Raw genomic sequence first — 10116 nt, forward strand, 5'->3', positions numbered from 1 at the left:
AGTGTAGAGATCAGTTGTAATTCCAGGAGATTTCCAGGGTACATCTGAGGTTGGCAACCCTACCCTTTATGTTCTTGTGTATGTTCAGTCTTCTCATCAGAGTTCTATTAGCGGTCTCCATATTGTCTAAGGTTCATTCTGTCACAGTCTGGGCTCAGCCTTTTTCAAGGGCTGCCTTATGCCTCTGAAACAGCCTCCCAGAAGAGGGCAGGAGGTTTCTCTAGGGCTCCCAACTATGGGTTGGGAAATTCCTAGAGATTTGGGGGAGGAGCCTGGTGAGGGGAGGAATATCAGTAGGGTATAAAGGCATAGAGTCCATCCTCCGAAGCAGCTGCTTTCTCTGGGGAACTGAACTCTGTGGTCTAGAGATTACCATCTCCCGCCTGGAAGTTGACGACCCTACCTTCCTGGGTTTCTGTGTGGCATAGTCCCATCCAGGAATTGACTAGATCCATAACTGCTAAGCTTTGAAGAGGAAGAGTTGGTTTTTATATGCTTTCTCTGCCACTTAAGGAAGAGTCGAACTGGCTTACAATCACCTTCCCTTCCCCTCCCCGCAACAGACACCCTGTCAGGTATGCGGGGCTGAGAGAGCGCTAAGAGGACCGTGACTAGCCCAGGGTCACCCAGCTGGCTTCATGTGTAAGAGTGGGGAAATCAACCCAGTTCTCCAGATTAGAATCCACCACTTCAAACCACTACACCACACTGGCTCTTTGCACCCAATTGTGCAAGGTTGCTGTATTTGACAATGGACCGTGTTATTGCATAAGACTGTTGGCATGCATAAGTTACCTTAGGGTAAATATTACTTAATGAATAAGTTCTAGTAAGTACCAAACATGTTTCATTGAATCTGTACCAAGAATCATAACAATTTTCAAATTCATATAATAAAAAGAGAATGTTTCAGTGTTTCTTCTGTAACACATGATATAATACATTGTTTATTTGTTCTTATACCTATTTAATATCATTAACATTTGCTATGCTTGGACAAAATTATTATGAAGTTGCTATCAACATTGATATTAAACAATGATTAATGTGTGTTAAAACTATTGTAAACAGCTGTTGAATTAATTCAAATCTGGTAATGAATGAAGGTACTATAATTATTTGACCTTTTGAAAGTGAAGATTTTATTTAAAATATTGAATAAACATATTTCATATTTTACATTTTTGGCTTTATAGTAATTTATCACAGAAGAATCTCAAAGCAGTAGTTTGACCTGGGGGGTAAAGTCACAGCATACACTGCAAGAACCATAGAATCTAAATGGAAATTTAAATTGCAAAAATATCTCTCCTGCTGGGATTGAATTTACATTCAGTTTGGCCTGTGGTTCTAACATATCTATTTGAAAGGTCTGTATTTTGTATCTGTCTGTAACATTTTGACAATATATCTCCCAAGTATAGTGTGCTTTTAGAACCTTGTGCTGAGGCAGCTGCTTGTATATAAGTGAATCCCCATCCTAAGCAAATGCACAGTGGTTTTCAAGGCATTATATTACCAATATCTAAACTTTCTCCAGATTGCATGCTAAATATCCACTACTCTGTTTGAACAGTGTTGTGGTAGGATTTGGTTCCTCTCCTCATAACACTGTAAGATTCTGTTTTAAGCCTTCGGTAGAAAATTATATTTTCTACTGTTAATGTAGCTGAATAGCATAAATTGCTGAAAGGGCCAAAATATTTAGTGACCCCTTACTCATGATGGAGTTTCTTATATGTGCTTTACAAAACAGATGGCCATTCTCATCATTTACTGATAATTTTGTTTTTCCCAAAGAACGTAGATGCTGCTATGAGTTACACTGTAGATACAATGTAGAACAATGGGAATTTTTTTGCAAAGCTCCTGGGGGGCATTTTTGCAGGTAAAGGTCCCAGATTTTCAGGGTAGCTTGAAGGGACTCTCCTTGCAAGAACCCCCATGTTTGGTGAAGATTGGGTCAGGGGATCCAAAGTTATGGGGTCTAGAAGGGGTCGCTCCCCTTTCTCTGTAAGAATGCATTCAAAACGGTTTGTATTGGTTTTAATGGAGGATGGGGCGACCCCTTCCAAATCTGGACCCCCTGACCCAATCTTCACCAAAAATGGGGGTTCTTGCAAGGAGAGTCCCTTCTAGCTACCCTGAAAATTTGGGACCTCTACCTGCAAAAATGTTCCTGTAGGAGCCACGAAAAGACGTTCCTGAAAAACCGAATTTTCGGGAATGGCAAATTCGGCTTTGCCAACCTCCCAGATTTTGCTGATTCGGTAAACCCGAACCAGAAATTTACCGAAATGGCATTTATTTGGTGGTTTTTCAGTTCGGTTTTTACCGAATCAACAGCCCTACCAGCCACTAGGTCCTCTGGTTGGTCATGTCTGAATGCCTCCATTCATTCTTTGTTTCTAGGGTTGCCAGTTCTGGGTTGCCAGTTCTGACTTGGGAAATACTGGGAGATTTTACCAGCAGTACCTGGGGAGGGCAGAACTTAGTGAGGATGTGATGTCACTTTGTGATATCATGTGATGTCACTTCCAGGTCAAAGGGCAAGTGATGACACACTCTGATGTCATTTTTAGGTCACTTACTATGAAGTCATTTCCTTACTGGGAAATGACCCACCCTTCTAAGCCCATTGGTTTCAATGGACTTAGAAGGGTGAAACTGCATAGGATGGCTTTGCTAGTGGTTCTATGCAGAGGCTTATAGTGTCCATGTAGAGCCATTAGCAACTGTTGCAATATGTTCAACATCCCACACAAATGCCTACTATTCAGGAATGCTCAGCAGTCTTGCCTGCATAAACACACTGGTTCATGCGAACAATACCTTTACATTAATTTGCTTCCATAGAGACTACTTGCTTCTAAATCACCTACATGCAACTTGCCCACCAGTACAAGCTGATTCTCAGATACAAAATGCTTCTACTGGCATAAAAAAGTATAAACAGGAAATTTTATTCACCTAAAGTACTAAAAAGTAATATTTGAAACTAGGGTTGCCAGGCCCCCACCAGAAGCAAGGGAATCCCTCCCCAGGTCCCCTCCTCTGCTGCTGATCTGCTGGCCAGTGGGGGCAATTACTGGGAGCAAAAGGAGTCCTAGGCAGTGATGTCATTTCAGGTGCACGCTGGAAGTGATGTCATCATACTACTGGCGACACAGGGATGCTCTAGTATTTGGGCAAAACTCTATGGTAAAAATGAATTCTACCATAGAGTTTTTGCCCAAATATCAGAGAGTCCCCACATTGCCAGTAACATCACCATGTTGCCATTGATGCCTAGGCCACTTTTGTTCCCAGTAAGTTTCTCCCACTCTACCCCCCTGCCAGTTTCCAGGGGGGTACCTGGCAACCCTATGAAACAAGTATATTGCAGAAAAACTGATTTTGTCACAGATGAGGTAAAGGCTATTTTTTAAAATTATGAGTATTTGCCTCTGTTCCAGATAGTAAAAATAACTGAAATAAAGCAAACAGTGGAAACGGGCAGATAAATAAGAGCTCATCTGAACATTACTGCAAAATTAAGAACTGCAGTTTCTCTGTTCAGCACCCTTGTTCCCTACCCTAATCCTTGTGCCAATCACATTTTTCTTAAATAACAGTGAAGAATACTGTTGAAAATGAAAGCGATTATTATCCTTAGTAAATGACTGCATTTCATCTCACAGAGAGGAGTCCCTGTAGTACTATAATTATGCATTGTCTGTCTATTTATAACCACTAGAACTTTATAAGATAGTAAAGATGTACTCATTCCAAGCCACCACTTAACCAAATATGTTCATATAAATACAGCAAAATAATTTCAAGCAGGCTCAGTGTTTTCACAGGATCATTCTATTCAAAAGCAATTATATCAGACTGAATTTTTAATAAGAGCTTATTTCTCTACCTAATACCTAAAATAGCATGCTTCAAAACAAAGATACAATAAGATCTCCCTAATGAGATTGCCAAATCTCATAAATGCATAAAGTATATCAGTATAAAAATAAAGTCAAATGCACAATTAAGCACTCGCAAAATTAAACAAAAACCAAATGCTTTAAAAATATTACATATAATATTATAACTGCTTAATGAATTGAATGCATTTATCTCATGGTGAATAATGTATTTCTTTCTGCCTCGTTACAATAGTTTTATGGGAAAGAAAGTGTAAGATTTGTAGATTCAGTCCAAAGTACTGGGAACTCACAGAACGACATTTGTGTGTCTTCTGCTGCAGCTCATCATATCCCTTCAATACTGCCTCTAGGGGTCAGGGGACCACCAGAAACAGTGTAGGGTGTGATGGTGGTGGGGACTGCAGTGCTCTTTCTTTGTCAGAGAAGAAAGTCCAATTCTATATCTTGTACAATAGGTCTAAATGCTTTGTGACCCATTAAACAGCTCAGCAGCTATGTTTGCCAGTCCAGCCAAGAAAAATGGGCTTGCTAGCTTTGGGCTGCCACCTGGAGGCTGGCAGCCCTATCCAAAACTGTCTTGTCATATAAAAAGAGCAGGGGAACATGATTTGTTAAGCACCTGGTAGGCCACAACGCATATCTGCTGACTGGCTGGTTTTGAACTGGTAAGTTGCAAGCTGTGCAAGCCCTTTTCACAATAATTTCCTTTACCTTTGCAAGTCAGTCTGACTGTTCTGAATTGCTTTGCCAGCATACGCAGGAGAGGATCATGGTGGATGTCACATGGTGGATGTAGCATGTCACCCCATCATATGCCCCTGCAGAACTGCACAGAATGGCACCTTTTTTCCCTGCTTCAGAAGGCCTTGGTGCTCTTTGATACAAACCACTACAGTTCTAATTTCTGCACTCATTTGTACTCATATATCTAGCAAACAACACAACTCACATCAAGGAAAAGGGCAAAAACTAGGGCGGCCAGGTGCCCGCTTATGGTGGGAAGACTCCAACCAAAAGCCCTCCCTCCCTGCTAACTGATTTAGTAAAAGTGGGATAAAAATGGTGGTGGTGCTCTATGATTACTCATAGAGCGTTGCCACCATGGTAACCTTAGAGACTAGGAAGAAAAATCACAGGGTGTCTCCAGAGCTGCCTAGCTTTAAAACTGGTATGCATGCCCCAGCCTCTTGGAGTTCTGCAAGAGGAGAGAGAGAGGTGGGTTTTGTTCTCTGCAGGCCAGACTCCGCACAATGGCCACATACTCTTCTCTCCCCTGTGGGTTGCCTGACTGGTTGCTTGTGTGAGTGAGACTTACAGCCCATTCCTGAGCTGACGGCGTGCAGAGTCGGCGGGGAAGAGGCGCAGCGGCGCCTCTTCCTAAGCCAACACGCTGCGGGAATGAAAGAAGCCTTTTGGCTAAGGCTGCACCTGCTGCCGTTCCTGCCACCGGTGTAACCAGCTGAGCTGGGATAGGGAACACCCCCGGAAAGCCCCCCTGCACCAGCACGGCCTCTCTACGCCGTGGCCAGCACCACAGAGAGGCCGTGCCAGTGGAGGGGGAAGGCACGGTCCTGTGGCACTCGGCCGACGGCGGGACTGGCCTCGTTGCCAGCGTAAGTGCATGTAAACTCGTGTTTACCCACACTTATGCTGGCGGTGGGGTCACACCTCCTACTAAGGCATTTCGCCCCCCCTCAGGAATGGGCTGTTAGCCACCTAGTGTAGGGTCTCCCACCCCATCCCCAGGATGCCTGCCTCTTCAAGCAGAAGCATGACCGAGGTGGATCCAATGCTGCCAGTGCCACCCACTGCCAAGGCCACCCATAGGGTTGCCATATTCCCCCTATCCACCATGGAGCTTTGTGGAGGTGGGGCTAGGGGTGGTGATCCACGCATGTGGCGTGACAATGTCACTTCTGGCTTTACCCCTGAAGCGCCAGCATCACATGGGACACTCTAGCACTGTCCTTCCTCAGTATTTTAAAATTTAAGCCAACAGTTAACATTTGAATGACAAAGAGTTAACATTTGAATGTCAAAAGTGAAAAGTCAAAAGTGAAAGCTGTGTGTGCATACTCCACAAATATGGATTTAATTCTTGTCCTTGAAATATTTAAGATGCCTTATTGGCAACCTATTATTTTGTTGCCAGGTACTTCAGCATTTTAAGTGCTTCAGGAATCTTCTGGCAGAGTTGTCACAGAAGCAGTAGTCTGGATTTTCAAATCAGTTTTAGAATGCAGTAGACCTTGTTCCAAATTTGCATCCCCTTCAATAGGTTGTCAAATGACACTTTTCAGATAGCAATCACAGCTAACTACAGAGTTCCAAGGGAAGAAGTATGAATCGTGCCTTCTAGACATAACTTTTTATGACTTCGATGTTCTTTTTGTTTTCTGCCCCAATCCTTGGGTTAACCTCCCATCTGCCTGACTAAATAAAAATTAGTCATTTTGTATACCTATATATTGTTGAAATAATCTGTGTTTTAGTACGCCTGATGAAATCTTGAGTAAGCTAACGGTTTAATGTGCTTTAATGTGTTGAGCACACTTGTCCAACTCGTGTAGTGGATAGAACTAGGGCTGACAAGCCCTCAGTGGGAGCAGGGAATTCCTTGCCCCCAGGTCCCAATCCTTGCCCCCGCTTGGAGTGGCAGTGGGAGACAAATGCAGCATCAGGTACTTACTGGAAGATCTTACTGAAAATGACAAAGGGTAGCTCTAGAAATCACCAGAAACTCTATAGTGTTACTGATATTGCAACCTCCTCCCCATTTCTCTGCCCCCAACACTCAGGAATATGCTGAGGGCTATTTTGAGTAAACCAAGTATAACTTTATTCATAACAAAGAAAAGAACCCAAGGCCTACCTTGTCTCTGCTTGCCCGGCCAGAGACATTAAAACCTGAGCTGAACTACTCCAGACTCTGGTAATCTAGAACTAATACACAACATGAGATTGACTTCTGCATATTACTGTCTATACCACAGACAAAAAGCTTTTTCAAAATATAAATTTGGAATTGGATGTTTTTTGTTGTAAATTGTTTATGGTGTTTGCGATTGTTCAGTTTCTGTTTGAAATGACCTCATTGCTTGCTTAGTAGATTTACTAAACATTCATGAGATGCTCAGAGTTTGACATTCTGATGAAAAATTCTAGTTTAAATATGTCTTTTGGTATCCCTGGTGCTTAATTAATCACCACAGATGTGATAGCACAGAGCAAAAATGTTTATTTTTGACCCAGACTGTTAACTAGACTAGTTTAATAATTTTAACTACAAAGTCATAATTGAAATGGAAGTCCAATTTTTCTACAGCTAAAACTAAATAATTAGGTCATGACTGACTGTCTTTTTAGTTTACCTTTTTTGTTGAAGAAGATAAAGGTTATTTTCATGTGTACTGGTTGCTGGCTGATCACTGTGTTCCATGTCACAGGAAGGCTTGAATAATCTCTCTGAAGGCAGCATTGAAGCATAGAATTAGCATTCTTTCCAGCTGTACTCTGTTGCACACAGGTTGGTTACTCATTTGCCATTGCAGGGTTCTCATTAGATCAGCTGAAAAGATGCTTTTCTCCCCTTTAGAATACAAAATTAGAAGTGAAGCAAAGAAAATGGAACCAAAGAAGTAATTGTGGGATAATGTGTGTCAATTAACCTTGAAAACATCTAGATTGTAATTTTTTTGAATGTACATGTCACTTCGTTTAGGGAAGTGTTTTATACCTACAGGGGTTGCCCTGGACAAAGGTTAGCTTGTTAAATTGAATAGTTGTTTAACTGTTATAAAAAGCCTACTGATTAAGTGAGCATTTATCAAAGCTAAAAGGCAAAGATGCATTTTTAAAGCCTGAAGTCTGTTACAGAGGTAACTGACATAGTATTTGATGTTATTTTTCTCATATTTTCATTTGCATAACGTAAGAACTCAAGAAGAGCCCTGCTGGATCAGAGCAATGGTCCTTCTTTTCTCACACAGTGCCAACCATTTACTCTGGAGGTCCAATAACACCAAGGCCTTCCTAGAGTTGCCTGCTCTGGGTTCGAAAATTCTGGACTTCATGCTGGCCGAGCACAAAGGCGAGCCTGCTTCGGCCCCAGCAAATTTTTCCTTGCAGCTCCCTCCCACACCAAAATCTCAGCTCTGCCCCTCTCTTCCAGGCGCCTCTGCAAACCTGGCCTGGAGTTTGGATGGGATGCGCTGGGGGAGGGTGGAATGGGGAGGGGGCGGAGTGGCCCGGCTTCCGAGACCTTGAATACCCCTCTGACAGCTGGGAAGGAGTAATGAGCCAGAGCTCCTCCAAAGCGCTGCCCAGACAATCCCAGAAGGCAGTTGTGAGAGTGGGCAAAATGCAAGGGTTCCTGAGTAGGATGTAGAAACCCAATACCAGCCCCCGTGGGCGTGTAGATGGCTTGCAGGGGTGTTCCACTTGCCAATGTATAATTCATTTTTATGTGCTGTTTTAAAGCCTTCCACACAGCTCTGCTGCTTTTGCAGTCTGAGAGGAGATCAGTTGTTTTACTCAGTCATGGAGTTCTTTGAATGTCAACTTGGTTCAGGTCTGACAATTCAGGATCAGAATCAGTTCGAGATTAGGCTATGTCATGCCTCCTTCTCTCCCTTGGGGCGCTTTACCCATGTGCTTTATTTTTGCACCAACTCCCCCCCCCCAAACCCACAGGATTTTGGGAAAAGCTCCCCCACATGTGAATACACACTTGCCTCTGTCCACTCTGCAAGTGAGACCTTTAATTGCCTATAGAATGGGGGTGCTGCCTGCCTGAAATCTGGGCAGGAGGCATCCTTGAGCAAGGGCTGCAGTCCCTGAAGGGGGGGGGGGAATTCTGTGCAGTTACCTGTAGCCTCTGGGATGGAGCAGGCTGTAAATTTAAAGGCAACAGATGTGAGGCATTTTGAAAAATAATTTAAGCATCTCTTCAGAAACAAGCCCAAGTCACATGATGCATCTTGTGGGAAAAGTGTGCTTTTTGCAGTGGAAAAGAGAGAAGCAAGTGCTGTTCTGTACCATGGGACAGGAGATGTGGGGTTCTCCTTACCCTCCAGTCTCCCTCCACCCACTTTCCATAAGAAAGTGCATAGAGTTATTTGGGGGGGGGGAGAAGCCACTAAAACAATGACAATTGTTTCCGCTGGGTTTTTTTGGAAATGTAAAACTGTAGCTGGTTGCTAGGAAACTGGCCACATTCATGCTGGCACTGCCTGCTACTCTAGAATCATAAACCAGGAAAGGGTATTCCAAGACCATCTAGTCCAGCCTGGAATGTGAGGCAAGGCTGCCAAGCCCAGGTCACCTGATGCAATCCAGACACCAGAGAAGACAGAACATGTCTAGCAAAGATATCCTGAAACAAGAGAACAGTTCCAGTACACAGGTAGGAACAGAAAAACAGCATCCAGAGATGCCATCAAAACCTGACTTATTTTTGTCTTTTTAAACCTTACTTGGAGCTTGCAGTTGTCAGGCTGAGATTGAGAAGAGAGGGGTGTATAATCACTACTCAAATGTATTTGCAGCACCTTTTACAAAAGGAAGGGGTCCTTGATGTGTTAGAGTAGTGAAATAAGTAATGCTATAATTTATAAGACAGCATAATGGGTCTGAAAAATCGTATACAATGGGATCTCTTTTGTTGGATATTTTTATTATCTTAGTAGATACAGAAGATAGGTAACAGATGGCTCCTTTAGGAAGATGTGATATACTGTATGTATGTTGTGTAAGTATGTTGTTTTTGATTTTGTAATTTCTTTTTTCTTTAATAAAATTTTTTTTTTTTTTTAAAGGAAGGGATCCTTCTTTTGCTTGGGTTCTGCTCTAAGGAGCAGAAGCCAACTGAAGAAACAGAACCTGCCCAAGAAACAGAAACCAAGATAAGGAAGGGAGGCCTGTCTCTCGTGAAAAGGAGAAAGAAAGAGCAAACATTAGGGTTGCCAAGTCCCTCTTCACCACCGGTGGGAGGTTTTTTGGGGTGGAGCCTGAGGAGAGCGGGGTTTGGGGAGGGGAGGGACTTCAAGAGTCCAATTGCCAAAGCGGCCATTTTCTCCAGGTGAACTGATCTCTGTTTGCTGGAGATCAGTTATAATAGCAAGAGATCTCCCTCTAGTACCTGGAGATTGGCAACCCTAGCAAACTTTCATATCAAAAAGGTGCCTGCAGAGCAGAT

This window comes from Euleptes europaea, chromosome 3, assembly GCF_029931775.1.
Source record: "Euleptes europaea isolate rEulEur1 chromosome 3, rEulEur1.hap1, whole genome shotgun sequence".
Lineage (NCBI taxonomy): Eukaryota > Metazoa > Chordata > Lepidosauria > Squamata > Sphaerodactylidae > Euleptes > Euleptes europaea.